Here is a 19000-nt window from a genome sequence, read left to right as displayed (position 1 = left end):
ATGGGTCTCCAAACGCGGTTATGGAGAGTTTTTAGCAAGGCAAATTCCTCATGATCGAGGCAGATGGCTAATCCTTGGAGGCAATTAAACTTGGTAGCGTGTGTTATGTGGTAAGCCTACCGAGGTCCCCGAAGGAATCGCGGAAGTGATAGAGGCTGACAGTGCAGGACTGAGCAGGGAAGTGGACCTGCTGCCCACAGAAGAGGAGAAGCTGGACGATCTTGATTTAGACCTTCTAGAGCGCAAGTCGGACAGTGAAGTACAAGGAAGTGTCATGTCGGAGGAGGAGGAGGATGATGCTCCGACATTGGGGAAGAGCTCCAAGCAATGACGAAGCCGATGACCAGCACTAAAATAGTCCAGGTAGAGCTCCATCAAAAGCTGCATCTGCAGTAATTAAAAAGGTAAATTCCAAGGATAACACAGGAATAGTGCTGGCTCAAAAATCCTGGGTGTACCGGGTGGCACATTCGCGGTCTGCATGGAGGAAGTATGCAGGCAATTTAGGATTCCTCTTGTAAAAACCCAAAAGCTTGCACCATTCCCAAAACAAACTTAAGATACATGCCTTTCAGAGTTTTTAGCTGGAGACCTCGTGGCTGTCCAAGTTTCATTGGAAGCCAGGGGAAGACCTCGAGAGACAGTCGTGGCATCAGGGTAATTCCCAGGAGACGACACCCGCATCCCACTGCAATTAGTCGTTAAACTAGCGAAGTTCGGCGAGAAGAAAGCCCTACCACTTCTCCTCGGCGGGGATGCCAACCCCTACCATGAGGTCTGGAGAAGCAGCGAGATCAATCGAAGGACTTTCTGAAATTCATCCTTAGTAGGAAATTAGAAAAAAATAACGTAGGGAAGACTAAAACATTCGTGACCAATACCAGGGAGGAGATACTAGGCATAATTCTAGGGAACACTCTGATGAGCGGCTTGGAATTCGTGGGTATTGGATGAGCGTTCTATGTCGAATCACAAAATTAAATTCGCCATTGAGGGCAAATCGGAAGTAAATATAATAGAATAGGAAGGAATCCCAGGAGAGCAGACTCGTACACAAGACACCTGAGTGACAACATGACTCATCTACAGGTGAGTGGTGACACCAGGAGCGAAATAGAGCTGGAAACAGTGGTGGACGACCTCGATAGAATCATCATTGACGCATATGAGGTCAGTTGTGCAGCTAAGATATTCAAGTCATTAAGGGGTGTATCCTGGTGGATGAAGAAAGAAGTGTGAAAACTATTCAACCGGGTAAAACAAACCGGGGACTGGCATATATATACAAGGGCACTGACGGCGTATAGCAACGCGATCAGGGAAGCAAAACGAAAGAACTGCAGGGAATTTTCTGGAGAAATATAACAAACCACAGAAACATTCAGGCTATATAAAGCTATAGACAAATACAAGACAAGACAATATCTTCTGCCTGAAGATGAAAGATGGGACATTTACCGAGGGTGGGAGCACAGGATACATCTGCTTTTCACAACTCATTTCCCGGGGTCTTACTTTACGGCGGAAGGCAATAGCATTCTGTTTGACAGCCCAGCAACGGACAAAAGAGGAAAAAAGGTGAATTGGAAACTAGCAAAAGAGCTATGCTCGGAAGCTAGAAAAAGATGGGCAGTGGGAACGTTTAAACCACGGAAATCACACGAAATATACGTCATTTTCCCAACACTACTCCAGAGAGGCCTAGAAATAATCTTAGGATCTAAGAATGGTAAGGGCATATAACATATACCAATAGCATAAAGACGGGCAAGAGTGATCTTTATTCCGAAAGCAGGATACTTAAGGCCATGGAGAAGGACATAGACAATTATATCAGAAATAATGTTCTAATAGGCAATCCCCTACATCCATGTCAGTACACTTACCGGGCAGGACGGTCAACCGAAACTGCTCTGTATCAGCAGCTCACGGATGTATTACAGGATGCCATAAAAACGAAGGAAATAGCATTGTGTGCGTTTTTGGACATCGAAGAAGCTTGCGATAACACATCGCACACAGAGATATGAGACGCCCTAATCTGCAAGGGGAATGGAAAACACCCTGGTCTTCCACATGACCAGAATGCAAGAGAGGAGACAAATAGAAGTACCGACAGGTACAAATTCTATTGTCATGAACACTATTCAAGGTTGTTCACATGGTGGGATATTATCACCATTAATGTGGAGCATGGTAGTCGATGAAATCCTAGGAGACCTAACACACACTGGAATACAGGATTACGCTGATGATATTGTTTTAATCTGTCTGCGACAGAATTCAAACCGGACTACGAATCACTAGTAACTGGTACAGAAAGGCGGGGTTGCGCATAAATCCAGCCAAGGTCAATATAGTACCATATAGTAGCATTAAATTACATGGCAAGGAGATGTAATGAGTAACAAAGGTTAAAAATTTGGGAATCACATTAGACCAGAAACTACCCTAAAAACATATGTTGGAAAGCTGTAAGGGATTTGATGACTTCCAGTTTCATACCAGGGAAAAAATGGGAATGCGCCCCGAAAATGCTGAACTTGAATACACTGCAATAGTAAGGCCGATGATTACCCATGGGGCGGTAATCTGCGCAGAAAGAACTAAACTCAGCACAACACTCTTTAAGTTACACAAGCTTCAAAGGTTGGCTTACGTGCATAACAGTGGGGGAATGAGAACTTGGCTCAACGGCATCCCTAGAAGTTATTCTGGGATTGACTCCGTTCCGTCTGCACGTAAAAATGCAGACAAGGAGGGCGATCTTCAGAATGTCCGGGAGCAACAGTGAGGTGGGGAGGTGCCTAAATCGAAGGAAAATTGATATTCTCTCTGGGCAAGGACAAAGAAGTTCCACTTTGATAAAAGGTTTGAAACACATGAAAGCAACAAGGTAAACTGGAAGAGCGTGACATTGACATACGGTTTAAACTAGCAACTAACGGATGCCTTACCGGAGAGTTAGCAGGCGGCGGGGTCATTGGTCCAAGGAAAACGCACTTCGAACTAATTCGTCAGCATACCAGCATATTCAGCCGTAAATGTACGCCATAGACAAATGTGCCTCTTTCAATCTCAAAAGGAACTATAGGGGGCAGAACATTGCTATTCTAAGCCAAGCTGCTATTAAGGCATTTTAGTCCTACCAGGTAAATTCCAAACTGGTATGGGAATGTTTTAAAAGACTGTATACGTTCGCTCGCTGATCTTTGGATACTCTGGATTCCGCTATACGGGCCGGAGCCATTCTGTGGAGTCGAAAATGGGTTCATGGTTACGACATTGAAAAGTGAAGGGGAACTTTACTGGGCGAACTTACCAGGAAAGGAACAGCCCAGAGTGCACATGGGGATACAAACCCAAGCGCTTGAAAGATTGTTTAAACCGCACCAAGAAGAGCCTCCACATCATAATGGGGATACTCACTGGTCACTGCAGGCTAAACTATACCTGAGGGAGCTAGGGATATCTATGAAGACTGTCTGTAGATTCTGTGAAGAGTGTTGAAACATGTTGGGGACAGTGTCCCGCACTTGTACAAAGTAGGGTCAGGCACCTGGAAGAATACTTAATATCAGATTGAAACACTTGGAAGTAGGGAGCATAATAAAGTTTCTGTTGGTTAGAGGTTTAAACGATATACTATAGTTTATAGGTATATTATAACCAGTAAAGCGGCACATTAGTTCTTTTAGGAACAGTGCGACATCCCCTGACGATATGTTAGTTATATTTCCAAAAATTCATTCGTTTCAATAATCTTTAATGTTAAGTTCTCCAGGAAAGAAAAGGGAACCTTCATAACCGGCTACTACAGTGCATAGCAACTAAATCGATTGCGGGAAGCAGTCAAAGGTTAAAAGGTGTGTCGAACTGCGAGCTTCCAGTAGCACACTACAAAAATGAAGTTCCTACCTTTAAAAGTGAAGTAATTCTCAACTATAAAGGGAAAATAGGAGTGAATCTTCTTTACTCAGAAGTTCTTCTTTCATATGACACAACGTTTCGTTCTAAGGAAAAGATCTTTGATATTTCTCTCTTGTTTTTGGTTTTTGTCATTCTCTATTAAGTATTTGCTCTGTAGTTCCAATTTCTCAAGTTGTGTCAGTAATTAATTTAAAACTATGCGGATACATTGCGCCGATATTCTCCTTTATTTGGTTTTAGTTTTTGCGGATCGTTATCAACCATCTTATACTGGGTAGGATTTGGTTAGGCATTATTGTAACTGACATTGGCCAACATTAAACGTTTACTTTGGTCTCGATTATTTAACTATTTTGGTTTCATGAAATGGTTGTATTCTGTATTCCAATGGTAGTTTTTAAGGCTTTGTGGGGTATCAAATAAAAGGGCTCGATTAGTACTAAAGTACGAAATTGGTCTTATTTCTGATGCTTGGTGAAACAAAGGGGGGTGAGGGCTCAACATGTGAGCCCCAAAAAGTGAAACAGGTCTTGTTCTCAGAACTTATCCAACCGAAAATTTGAAAAAATTCACAATGGAGCAACGATACGAAATCTGGGCCTCAAAATACATCCCATTCCGATATCTACTCAAATAAAGTTAATAATAGTATATCACCATATTTTAGAATTTCACACCAGTATGAGGGTTTCATACCATATCTCTGAAAAGTTTGGAAAAAATCTATTCATTATTAACTAAGTAATAGAAGGTCAAAGTTTATCACTTCGCGCAAATTTATTGCACTCTAAGATATGTATGAGGTCATCATCATGTAAAGTGAACTTATATGAACGGCAGTGTGCCTGAGAACATTTTAGTTTTCTTTTTATAGCTTTTTTTGGTTATTTGTATATCAGTGTCAATTATTCGAGGAACACATATGTATGTATATGTATGGCTAATAAAGTTTGTGGGTTAATACCAGCGGTATTTAATTTACGTATATACATGGATGATTTTATGCACAGAGTAAACTGGAAACTCAATTTAGATCCGTGCATATATATGTATGCATCGACATGCGGGAATAGGCGATGTTTGCTGGCCAAGCATCTAACGAAGACAGCGATGCTTTCAGCACGGAATACTAACGAACCCTAACCCTTGATTACGTAAAGCCTTGTTGATAGCGTGAAAAACCGTATTTGAAAATTTATTAGCCACTTTAAAAACCTCGCAGATTATTCTCAAATATCTATTAATTAATATACTAGTTTGAATTTCTTCATCGACGAATTGTTCTTTCCTTCTGAAAGTCGTCCTATAGTTATGAAACGGTCGAATATCTGATATTTATCGCTTTCCATTCCTTTTAACCATAAAATTTTATGTTTTTATTAATATTGGCAAGAGTTTTAGGAAGTCTTTTCCCAAAAAAAAAGTTTCTTAGTTTAGGTTACAGCGGACCAGCCAAATCACAGGTGTTCCTGTAATTTAGAAACCATATATTGTGTAGGGGCTGCCAACACCATACCTATTGTCATTGGTAATTTGCTTCAACAAACAAAGAGATCTCGAAGAAGTCTACACTTCTGTTCAACTGATATACGCCATATAACTCTTGTCAAGGAAATGAGTCCCACCGCAAGGTGCAGCTGGTAACGTGTGATGTCTATATTAGTTTCTAGCCTCCACAGGAATCTGACCTTTACACTGAAATAGTTCTTCATACAAGATTGTGTTGATGGATTTGAGCGAAGTATTTAGATTGAGATTTAAGATAGAAGATCTGGGCAAAATAACAGAGCCTAATTTGGAACTATTTATCCGTCAATGTGGTATGCTCATTGACACATTTACACAAAACTTTAAAAATGTTTACAAATTTAACAATTATCGACCCCGATTTCCAATATTGTCGGCAAGAAACTGCAGAAGCAGATAGTTTGCACATACGCAGCAAAATGTTGCTTAGAAGTTGTTGGCTAGTTCTCTCCTTGACACGGAAGAAAAGTGGCATGCTGCATTTCCCGAATATTTTCCCAGTTTCCAAAGTTTACTACCCAAAAACTCAAATAACGAAAACTATAAAAAGAAAATTTATTTTCTACGAGTTTAAGCCTACCGATAAATTTTGTGCGCGTGGAAATAATCGAAGTTTTGAAGTAGTAGATAAACACGCAGTTCTTCTGATAAAGAAATATTTTCCTAGTCAAGGATCAAATCGATTCTTGTACCCAGAGCTTTAAGTTTTTGCGGAAGAGAAGATTTTGCGGATTGGGGAATCGTCGGGAACTAGAATTTTGAGAGCAAATTGGAAAAGTTCAGCCCGGCCACGAGCTCAACACATGAAGAAAATTTAGTTGATTTTTCAAACTAAATTTAAAATTTTTGCTAATTCATTAAAAAAAAAAAATATGTATTGAGCCAAATAAGTTCTAACTGATTGACATATAGGACACAACAGGCCTGACGTGCTGTTGATTGACAAGTCGCTTCGTGTATATTATTGATGTTGCTGTTGTCTATAATAGCAGCATTGAGTGAAAAAACGTGGAAAAGAAGGCGAAATATGGGCCACGGGAGCTCGGGAAATTTGGCACCTCAAGAGGATAGTTGCAGTCCCCGTAATATTGACAGCTGCAGATATTGTACCCAAATCCCTCACGGCTTACTTTGATCCCCTGGGACTCTCACGTAGTCTGGTTTAAACCATGCAGAAATACACCATTCTGCAAACGTGTTCGATATTATGACGGTTTTTAACTCACCATGGACCACCACACGACAAGCCCTATACGTATTTAAGTAAGATATGATCGCCCGAGCCTAAATGCTTGGCATTTTGTGCTAGTATTAGGTAAAATCTAACATCTACCCAGATTATGACAACTTGTAAATAATATAAAAGAAAAAACGCCGCGGGACCCTTTTCCTTCCGCTCTTTTCAGCCCTCTGCGCCCTGCTTCGCTTGGCCGCATTTCCAGAGATAGAATGGTAACATTACTGCCGTAGGGTAGCAACCCGGAAGGCATGGAATCGTCTAGCCATCTAGACGTCTGTAATTCATTCATCATTGGGTTTACGTACTATGTGATATGACGAAAATCAATAACTTTCTGAGGGTCTGCAGAAAGAGTTCGAACTCTTTCGGTGTAGCTGCGAACTTTTGTGGGGGGGGGGGGCGCACCTTAGGAAAGATAGGGGAGTCAGTAGTGTTAATGTGACGCTGAACATTATTGGATAGTGATGCTGACGTATTGTTGAAGAAGTGTGCGAATACCTGGGTCGACAACCTCTTGACAAATAATTGAAAGAAATTTATTCTTTTTTATTAAGAATTGCGGGGTCCTAAATCCGCATCCACTTGATCGACAGGTGCTGCCTCATCTCTGCCCTGGTAAGAAAAGCTGCCATCGGCTAATATTTTAAAAGTTTGGGTGCTAAGCCCTAAACGAGGGAGAATGTAGAAAAAGAAAGAGGGAATATGTAGCTCCCCATTTGGTCCTGTCCGACATCAAGTGGATGCGGAGAAAGTGTTTAAGTTTGTCCGTCTCACTTACTGACAGGCGCTTTATGAGCTGCTTTTCAGCATTGTTTCGGCACCATATTGGCGAGTACTACCATTACGCCGAGTTCGCACACTTGGCACTTGCCGCAAACTCCAAACCTTCGCTTACTTCTCTTTTATATCTATGGTCAACCGTGAGGATGCGTTGCAAGGGCTTGCGGCGAATTTCCTTTGATTTATGCCACAAGAAACGGCACTCGATTGGATAGCTTGTAGCCACAAGCGCTTCCAAGTCCACACAAACCAAGTCAAACACTATATCCACACGTTTGAATTTAGGACTAGAGTGTGTCCATTCATGTGATCGTTGCGACTCCTCGAAAAAAGGCGAGTCAACTCAGTGGGCGTAATCGACGTGCTTCAATTGAAGCAACAAACATCAGTACTACATTCTACACATTCAACTCTACGAGATGTGCGAGGTGAGGTCTGTGATTTCTGGAAAAGTGGACCTAAATTTGTGGGTGTGATCATTCATGTAGTGGCCACAAAGGAGGCAACTCGCTCAAACGAGGTGAATTGTTACAGAAGAGTCGACGGTATCATACCGCTCCTATTGAATATTAATACATATTGGGTGGCTAGTAGGTGCGATGTACAATAAGCATAGTGTTACGAGTATACTTTGTATTGTATCAACTCAACAAGGTGAGCGAGTCGAAAAGAATCATATTTTCCACCACTATTTGTGACGGCTTGTTGAGGATTGTTAAGCGTTGGGACCCAGCATTACATAAATTCTGAGTACGAAAATACAGTACTAGAATAGGAAAAAGAACACTTTCCAGAGATCCATCATCTCACTTCGCTTAGGCCCATAATATTCAGCCTAAATCGACGAAATCCTCTTTTTAGTTGGCAACATAAATATACATGAATCCGACTCTAACGAATTAAATCGGAAATCAGTTTCTCGGAAAATGTGTTTCATGACTCTCATGACTCAGAACTGCATAAGCCAGACGCTGACTCTGCATAATATCCTTAAATGAAGAGTCTTTTTCTATTTTTTGTTCCTATCCGCAAGGACCCACATGTCTAGCTAGCACTCTGAAGGCCTTCGGTACCTTTTTCGACGAGCATCCGGACATGCCAGAAAAAGTCAGTCCTTATCCTTCGGGTGTATGATGTCCCGGTAGCAAGGTTGGCAGCTCGCACATATCTTCCCCTTAATCCTACATTGTACATAGATTTATAGATAGTACTCTACTGTAGCTCAAAATTTAAGTAAGGTTTCATTATCGTATCGATACTTTGAAAAAAAAATTGTACATTCCTCAAGAAATCAAGAGAAAAAATTATAATATATGCACCGAAGAAAAACAAATCTGCAATTCTATTTAACACGGTGCATGATGATAAAACTTCTGATGCAGCTCATCAAAGCGAGAAATGATTATATTGTACAACAAACTAATGCTTCCGTCGAAACCATGGACCAAATATGCGTGAGGTGCATTACTCAATGGCGAACGTGCAGATAGTCGCTAGCTTTTTTCCTTAATATCCTTGATATTGCCTCTTTTGCTGCTTACACCGGTTTTACAAAAACAATAAAATAATTTCTAGAAAAAAAAATCACCGGAGGTTTCTCCTACGACAGCTAGCAGAAGAAGTAGCAATGGCTATGATTGAAGATCGAGTTTCAAATCAACAGGTTATGCGAAATCAAACCAACAAACTAGTTCTGTTACAAAAAAATGCATCCAATGGCATTAAAAACAAAATAATCGGGTAGAGTCCTAAGCTTCGGAAAAATCGTTTGATTTAAATCAAACGCTTATAAAAATCATGATTTAAATCAAATTTGATTTTCTTCATAAAGGTTCTGAGTTTGCAGTTACATAAAATAAAAGTCATTATTCAAATGCACAATTTTTGAGGTTTTATTTGTAATTTTTTTTTCACTGAATATAATCATCTATCAAATGTGTATCAAATGAAAGGTGTCGATTATCGAAAGTGCTGATTTCTTTAATTGATCCATTCTCAGAAACTACATAACCGAAAAATCATGAAGCTACCTCTGTATGGTGTCCCGAGCTCAAAATACTCTCCATATCGATATCCGCTCAAATTAAGTTAATAATAGTATATTACTATATTTTTGGGGAAATTGACTAGAAACCCCCCTTAGGTTTATCCTAGAGTTATAAGTAATATCGATTATAGTATGATGTTATCCCCAAGTTTGATCAAAATCATACTATTACTAACAAAGTTACAGTAGCTCAAAGTTATCTTTACCGTGTAAATTTACTGCAACCCAAAGTATTAAATATCAATATCACAGTAAAGTGAATAACATGCACTACGTACAAGTAGTATAGTTCTGCACTCAAATGTACTTACGCCGAGCTTCCGGTTTGCCAACTTGTTACAAATGAATAAGAAAATCAATCAATCAATACTAATTACTAAAATTCACTATGCAGCCTGCTTCGAAAATCGGATTAGACCCGAACAATCGTTGAAAAAAAAAATTCTTTATACGGAAGTAGTGAAGTTTTTTGCTGTTAAGAACTAGCACAAGATAGGCGTTAGTTGACCTAACCCTGGATGAAACCGTAGTCGTCTGTATTTTTTTAACTTTGAGTGTTAGCCCAAAAATTAGTCCGTGGTCCAGAAAAGTGGTAGAAAGTCGCTATTCAGTTGGTCCGGTCGGCCATCAAATAGATGACGGACTCAGGGCTCCCTCAAAAGAAATTTCGAGCTAATCTAATAGGATATTCTACCTCAATTAACATTCATATTTTGCGACAGCAAAGGGACTACTTTGAAAATGTTTTACACAACATACTCTCTCGTCCCTTTAATATCTAAATCCTTGTCAATATGCCTTCTTCATTCTCATTATCAGTTTATAAATCCTTTCACATTCTTGTCATATTCGTTCGTAATATTCATTCGTAATTAAATTTTTAAGTCTACATTTCTATTCATGCTTGCATTTTTCTATTAGATAATCAACTCTATTTCCAGATATGTCGATGGTTTCCAATAAATACCCTGCGCCAAATTCAGTGGTAACACAGTTGAACGTGATAGGATCAATGTGACTCTCTAGTCTTTCACAGTTAAAAACCCTTCTCTTCATTGTAAGCCTCATCAAGTGATCTCTTTTCCAAATAAAATCGTAACTGTGGCTGATACGCGGCCACAGTAAAGCTGCTGTTAATAGCATATCTAACTTTCGCAATTCGCCTACCTAACTGTTAGTTGAGTAAAATTCTTACTATAAATGTTGACAATGGTTCACATTTGCGCTTTTTTCGGAAGAGGTGAAAATGTTAAAATATTTTCTACTGAGCTGGTACTAAGTCTCAATCTTATAGCATTTGTTGCAGTTGAAAGTACGTCACCACTATAGATTCCAGTTGATTCATCTATACATACGACGAACGACCATTAACGACAATTTTAAGGGAATCCTAGGTTTTTTGTTTCTCCTTGTGAGGCCGACGCACGTCCCATGTAACGTGTTCGCAGCAGAATAGAACAAGTCGGAATACCGGAAGCTCGCGCTTCGGGTATAAAGGTTTTGTGTTCATCTTATGTGAGAAACTTCATCGCACATTTTTCTGTCCGTATATAGCTACAAATCCAACATAATCCTTTATATTTTTCCAAGCTACGAGACATACGTACATATTACAGCCATAGATATCACGCTCACCCTAAACAAACAAACTGCCTATTTCCGAATACTGTACACATATATGCACGTATATAAATTGATCGTACCCATATTTCCGATTTATTATACTTCAAATAGATATACTATTTGAATTAGGCACTACCCGCAAAATTCATTAGCACGCATATATTATATACCTACATGCACACATGTCTACATGTCTGGCTGACAAATAACTAAAAAACTAAAACAAAATAATTCTCTGCGACCCAATTCATAAGAACTCATTTCGTTGTGGTATTGACGAATTGATATGTGATGATGACGTCATGCAGGTTGTAGAGTGCACGAAATTCACAAAAAATTGTAAAGTTTCACCCCCTATAACTTTGTTAATAATTATTGGATTTTCTTCAAACTTGACCAAACTGTGCATTATGTTCTTCGTTACACGCAAGCCAAATTTTATACTTCTGGAATGAACATAAGGGGGGTGCCGGGTAAATTTCTAAAATGTGGAAATATACTATTATTAACTTTATTTGTGCAGATATCGGAACCGGATATATTTTGAGACCTTTCATTTGATACCCTACATGGCTACATTCTGTAAAAAAAAAATTTGCACCCTCCATTCACATGTATGGGGAGCCCCCCTTAAACTCAACACAAGATGGCGCCACTTACTGCATGTGAAGGGATCACCAGATTGCATACTCTCGCCAATTTTCGTGACAATCGGTCTAGTCGTTTCCGAATAAATCGGGTGTGACAGACAGACAGACAGACAGACGGACAGACGGACAGACAGACACCGTCTCGATTCTAATAAGGTTTTGTTTCACACAAAACCTTAAAAATTATTGGAAGTTTTCCAGAATAGTCCCGAAAGTACTCGTTGATATCGGAAATGATATACTCCCCATTAGTGGTGTTATCCAAATTTTCCCCTCATAACATTCCCGCCTCGCTGAGAACGCCTTTGATAGAACGTCGACTTGAGTGTTACTAGTGTAAAAAATAGTAGCTTTTTAAATAGTAGCTTTCCAGTTAGCAGTTAGTAAATTCAAAATCTACCATTTATAGTATAATTAGGACAAATTTACAAAAAAAAACAAATAAATTAAAAAAATCATGATTTATTCGAATAAAAAAAAAAAAGAAATTGTCAAAAATACGGTGATTAAGTTAAAGAAACTATCCACACAGCGGCCTATGCAACACTCGGGGTCACCAAGTCAGGTAAGCTGTTCATCAACCGAGATATTTGGCTTTGGAATGATGATGTTGAAATGAAAGTCCGTGAAAAGAAATGCCTCTACCACAAACTTCACGGCAATAAAACGCTGACCAATATATAACCGGGAAGTAAAGAAACCGATTGCTGTCACCCGAGGAGGCAAAAGTCGACCCCCACGCACATAGGATATCAAACACTTCTGATGCGTTAATGACAAGAATGGTACTTTGCATACAGAGCGATGAGCCGCGACGGATGGATGGCGAGAACATTTCGAGCAGATTTCAACGGAAGAATTTGTTCTTTCTCCACTTCCACAAGCATTGCCGATATTTGGAGCGATTCCCCCTGTTAGCGCCACCGATGTCGAGGAAGCAATAGAACCTTTCGTTCCAGAGAAAGCAACAGGACCTGGCGGCATCGCATCTTACCTATGAAAAGTGAAGAGCTGGGACCTAGCTCGGTGAATTCTGACTGGTAATATAATCCAATATGGAAAAAGAAGGACAGTCATGCAGAATGTTCAAATTGCCGTACAGCAATTTGAACCGGTTGCTGTCCCATACCATGAACAAGCATTCTTGACAAATAACCGTGAATCCAGCCGGGTTTGTCAAGAACTGCGGCACTACAGACGCAATACACGCAACGCGCTCACTCATGGAGAAACATCGTGAGAATCATCAACCTCTTTAAATGATCTCGAGCAACTTGTACAAAAAAAGAATCATCGCCTCAGATTGAATCATCATGATATCCCGATGAAATTGCTAAGACTGACTATGCTGTCCCTAATCATTGTGCGAAGCCAGATAAAAGTAGCAGGATCAGTTTCGAGGTCATTCAACATAAACAACAGTTTAAGCCAAGGGGATACCTTATCATGTGTCCTCTTTAACCTGGCCCTGGTGAAAGTGATTCTTGATGGAGATGTCAATGAAAGATGCACCATCCTCTTCCTGTCCACTCAACTACTAGCATACGCTGACGATATTGACAATATAGGAAGAACAATCCGAGATGTACAGTCTACCTTCATCTAGATAGAGCAGGCGGCACGAGATCGTGGGCTGCACATTAATGAAGGCAAGACAAAGTACATTGTGGCAACGTCAGCGCCAAAGAACCAACAACATCAAACCGCACCGGTCAAACGAAAACAATAAAGATAGGAGACAATAACTTTGAGACCGTTGAAAATTTCTCCTATCTAGGGTCGAAAATCGCAACCGATAATAGCTATGACGGAATCTGCGCCCGGTTGTTGGCTGCCAACAAAGCATATTTCAGTTTACAAAAACTGTTTCGCTCGAAACGTCTCACCATACGTCTCACTATACAAAACTATCATCTTGCGCTCTTTATGTATCCCTTGGAGACCTGGGTTCTTAGGTAAAAAAAAATGTAAACTCTTCGCCGCGTTCGAGAGCAGAATCCTCCGAAGAATTTTTGGCTCCCTAAATGAGCATGGTCGATTCCGTAGCCTGTATTACGATGAAATCTATGAGCTCAATAGGTTACGATGGACGGGTCACCTAATCCGTATGGATGAGGTTGATCCAACCTGGAAAATCTATAAGGACAATATCTAGGGTAGAAAAAAAAGACGATGCAGACCTTGCCTGAGATGGAGCGATGGTGTAGGTCAGGACGCCATACAGCTTTTACGGAGATCGAATTGGTGGATCTCGTCGCAAAACCGGAGTATCTGAAATTCCTTACTAAGGCAGATCGGATACCGGTTGTTTCGCCTTTGATGATGAATGTTATCAGCCAATGGAAAACTGCGTTGTGAATTTGCTTCACCCATTAGCGCAACCTGGATGAAGTGGCGTTTTACGACTGGCGTTCTTTGCGCCAGCCCTGCTGTTCTCCATGGTTCTGAGTGTTGGCCGACTATAAAAGGCAATGAACGGCGTCTTGCGGTAATTTATTTATTTAATTTAACGGACAACAAACAGAGGAAATTCCAATTAATCAATGTCTTCAGGAGGAGGAGAAAGCAAAAAACTTATCCTACGTTTAAAACTACTTAAAGTAGAGAAGTTAAAAGAACCAAGCTATTCTGTATTATGATATAATTTCGGCAAAGCCTAGGAATCGGGGAATGAAAGTAGACTTCGAGCTCTGCGAAGGGCACGTTGAAAATGTCTGCGCTACGTGTGTTATAAGACGCAGTACGGCAGGTGATCTCATCAGCGGCAGAGCAGTCCATCAGACTCGAGGAAAGTTTAAAGAATGCGCATGGATTCAGATAGGATCTACGCTGTTGTAGGAAGGGAAGGTTCAGAAAGCGGTGGCGGAAGGGGTAGTCCACACGAGGGAAGCTTTTCTTAAAGAAGAGGGAACGGGTGAATTTACGTCGCACATTTTTAAGGGCAAGACAATCACAGTTACGGGAGGGTGACCAGATCATGGAGCAATACTCGAGGGTATTCCTCACGAGGAAATTGAAGAGAGCTAAGGAGGGTTGGATAGAGTCAAAATCAGAGGAGAAGCGAAGTATAAAGCCTGACAATTTTGTTGCTCGATTGATGACATCGAGGCAATGGGTGTCAAAGCGGAGCTAATTGTCGAAAGTGACTCCGAGGTCTTGAGTGGAATTTAAGCAGGATAAGAAATGTCCGTTAAGAGAGTAGGAGAAAGAAGTGGGTGAGGATTTTAGGGAGTAGCATATAGAGTGACACTTTCTGACGTTTAGCGCTAAACCATTAGTCGAGCACCAACGAACCAGAGTGTCGAGTGTAATGGGGACGAAGATGTAGCGTTGGACCAGCGGCTTGACACGCCTTGATCACATCCGAAATGAGGATATCCACGATCGGTATGGGGTTGCACTCATCGTGGAAAAATTACCAGAGAGGCGTTTTGGATGGCATGATCGCGTAATTCGTAGTTATGAGAATTCAGTTATCAAGATTGGTATGAACAGTAGGTGGTAAGCGACCAAAAGGCCTGTCGAAACCACAGTGGCCTGATACGCTAGACGGGAATTTGAAAGCCTCGTGAATGCATCCAGATCAGGTTTTACATAGAACTTGGCGCAACTGACCTCGATTGTGAACGGGACAAAGGCTAAATAAGAAAATGAATATCTTCTAACATACATAACTTATTTATTAATAGTTATGTACTTCTTGTGTCTAGAAACAGTTTTGCTTTATGATATATTACATCAATAACACGAATTTTGTATAGGTGGATTATGTAAGTAGTTTTTTTTTTCAACTTCAACATTTTTGTTGTTTGGAAAAAAATAATAAAAAATCGTCTAATGCATAATTTGATAAGAAATTAATTCAATTGTTAAGATCCTAGAGGGTTTTAGTCAAATTTTCCAAAAACGAAAGTAATTTAACAAATTACACGTACTCGGTACCCGCATGGTAACGCAAGGATAAATCAAATTACTCAAACAGGCAATGGATCGGTCATGGAGCGAGAATGAACAAGGATGGTGATTATATCAGTTCCATATATCCTACATTCACTATATTACCGTCAGTCTTTTCAGATGTTGCCTTGGACTAGTGGTGTGACATGTTCTGATCATATCCGAAATGAGGATATTCGCGATCGATATGGAGTTGCACCGATCATCGGAAAATTGCGAGAGAGGCGTCTACGATGGTATGGTCACGTAATTCGCGCTAACGACAATTGACTTGCCAAGATTGGCCTGAACATCGAGATCGATGGTAAGCCACCAAAAGGCCGGCCGAAACAACGTTGGGTTGATACGTTGGATTGAGATTTGAAAGCCTCGCGATTGCATCCTGATCACGACGAGCCGACCCCGCTTGTGAACGGAACAAAGGGTGAAGAAAAAGAAGAAGAGTCTATTCAGTAGTGTGAATTATCTTGAGTCTTCTCGCAAGGGAGACGTTACATTTTTTAGGACGGCATGTACCGCATTCTATTATCTCTTAAGAATATTCTGGTACTTGATGGATAGGAATAGTTTACCTAAAGCACTTTAGCTTTCTCTCCCGCTGACCGGGACATGGACCTTGGTCAAGGACGGTCGTTTTCAATGTTATACTTCACGAGTAGCACCCGACAGGTGATTGACACTGAGATTATCTTGGCAAAAAGTCAAGAATTCAATTGGAATCTAATAACGATTCCAGATACGGTTAGTTGGCTCACTATATTCTACACAGATTAATTCTCAATAGTAGTTGGGTTCACCGTAAACTCCAGTAGTGTACATACATTGTGTTCCGCTTTAAATCTATTTTGAAATTCCGACTCTCTCCATAACTCAGATCAAGAATCTTCATACTTTCCGGTGGGTAAACAAGCAAGTACCCGGCCACTGATATAAATTTATGAAATAATTCCAGATATAAATGACTGGATTTATTTGTGTTTACAATACTTTCCGAATTCCATTCCATTTTTTGCTGCTTCGCGTACACTTCACGTTCTTGTACTGAAAAGTAGTGTTCACCTGCTGATATGCCTACGCGCGCAATTGGCGCCCATTCAGCTGCTGCGGTTTATATTAAAAATAGAGGAATATTCGCTTACACAATTCACAAGTGCGAAAATAACATCTGAGCTTTACTAACTCCTGGAAGCCACAAGCTCCATTACTCCACTGAACTTTCATAATTCTCTAAAATATGAGTAAATCTGAGCCTTGCTGAGATACTACACTTATTGGGCCCGTTCCACCAGAATATTATCACTTTCATGTTTCGTTAGGAAAGGTTGCAAAGTATTTTGTGAAGACGACGGTTTCCATGCTTAGGCAAGAAGATTGGAGGCATCTTTTTCACTTACGTTTACTCCACAGAGACTCCGCACACAAACCCGGGTCGCTAATACGAATTACACCTTTTTTCAGTTTAATCGGCCGACCCTTATCGCACGTCCACTAACCAACGACCCGCTTAGACAAAATCCACAGATTTTCTCTACTTTCAAGGTGACCTCTGATCAGCTGGCGGACTTGACAGTTCACGACCGACAGAATGCGGCCTTGGTGCCGATGGCAACCGAGCCCCAACCGAAGCAGTGAAAGCGAAATCTCTCCCTTTACGCCCGTTCCTACACATACACAGCGGCAACATGTGCTTTCGCCCACGTGCTGCTCGGCGTCGCCGCTGGTTTGTTGTTGATGCTTTTGTGTTGGTGATTGATAGGAAAAAAGCCGGCGATAAACAAACATTTTCCGGGTGCATTCAACCATGGCACCTAAGCCAAGGGAGGTGTGTGGACCGTGAAAACAGGCAGGCGCGAGTTGTTCTGGCTCATTATCGAAGCGGAAGCGTGCAGGTAAGCTAAGTGTTAGATAATTTGTTTACTTGGTTAATTTGATCCAAATTGTGTAAGAATACGATTGCATTGGGATTTGCTTCCGAACGAAAATAGATTCATTTAATTGCATGAAATCCCTCACTGATGAGTAGCCGGCCAAGGTTTGTCGGTCAAGTTCCGCAACTATATCGGTACTCAGTAGTCCACTGAGGTACTGCTAAGAGCTAAAGACTATGTGAAATGTATATCTTTTAGTTCATTCGGCGAAATACTGGCTTTTGCATGTTCGGCTCTACACCTGACAAGACTGATTAAGTGACTGAAGCATCTGGTTAGGTTCAGAGACCTAACTAGGACTGAGTTCGGAGTCCCTTTTAAAGGTCAACTATCTGTAGCTGAAAGAAAAAATCAAAAACTGTTTCCTTTTGCTTTACAAGCTTTTTATTTTCCGCAGATATGCATATTCCGCATGCTACTTATTGCCTTCTTCAGTGCTTAGGTTCGAATAACGTTTTATTTGAGTTTTGTGGGTAACCCTTAAATGGAGTCGTGCCGTCCAAGTGGACCATTTTTAATTAAATTCGGTTCAATGTCTGTCTGTTTTTTTTCAGGAGGTGGAAATCTTCAAAAGACACTGGTCTGGGCACACCAACGTGTGGGATTTTTACCCACTAAAACAACCCCCGACTCCCTCCCTGCCCCACGGAACCACCATAAGGCATTACATCACGGGCGGAGTCAGCTCATTCTAGCTTAGTCATTTTTCTTCTCATCTGCCTTTAGCAGTTTGGTTTGGATAGATGCGATCATGATCGCATGACTGCATCCCAATTTGCTTGATGTGCTAGCATTCTTCTCTCCTCTAGATTTCTCCTTTCTTCCACATATCTCGGACAGCGGAAGAATACATGCTCTGGGTCCTCTGGGACTCCATCGTAATTTGGACGGGTGAGGTGTCCAATTTAAACCTGTACAGGTATTCGCGATATACTCGATGCCCTGTGAGAAACTGGGTGAGATTATAATTAATCGCATCGTGCCGTCTCTCCAACCACTCCTTGATGGCAGGAATAAGCCTGTGAGTCCACTGACCCTTTCCCGAGCGTTCCCAACGCTCTTGCCATCTATTTGTGGATCTTTCCCTCTCAGCGTTGTTCGCCTGCAATTAGGAAGAGGTTGGCTTGGCATTGTATATATTTGCCATCTCATCTGTCAATCGGCATCATTCCAAAGATGGCGAATGATGCATCATCTGAAACAGTCCTGAAGGCAGAGCATACCCTCAGGGCTGTCCTCCTGTAGACCACCACTCAGTTTGCTAGTCTTCCGAGAGATCCGCAACGCCTCCCTCCAAATTGGGGTCGCATAGAGCATG

At 40.9% G+C, this 19000-nt stretch overlaps 1 protein-coding gene across 1 annotated transcript in view; it reads right to left on the bottom strand.

Moving 5' to 3' along the window:
* The window catches only part of LOC119652547 (glycogen debranching enzyme), a 43976-nt gene extending 26679 nt beyond the window's left edge, over positions 1 to 17297 (bottom strand). The window contains exon 1 of the mRNA XM_038056764.1: positions 17149 to 17297. The gene's annotated coding sequence lies outside the window, so the exon portion shown is untranslated. The remainder of the gene's footprint in view (positions 1 to 17148) is intronic.
* Between the last annotated feature and the right edge of the window lie 1703 nt (positions 17298 to 19000).

The sequence above is a fragment of the Hermetia illucens genome, chromosome 1 (assembly GCF_905115235.1).
Source record: "Hermetia illucens chromosome 1, iHerIll2.2.curated.20191125, whole genome shotgun sequence".
In the NCBI taxonomy this organism is placed as follows: Eukaryota; Metazoa; Arthropoda; class Insecta; order Diptera; family Stratiomyidae; genus Hermetia; species Hermetia illucens.
This window is presented reverse-complemented; position numbering and strand designations above follow the sequence as displayed.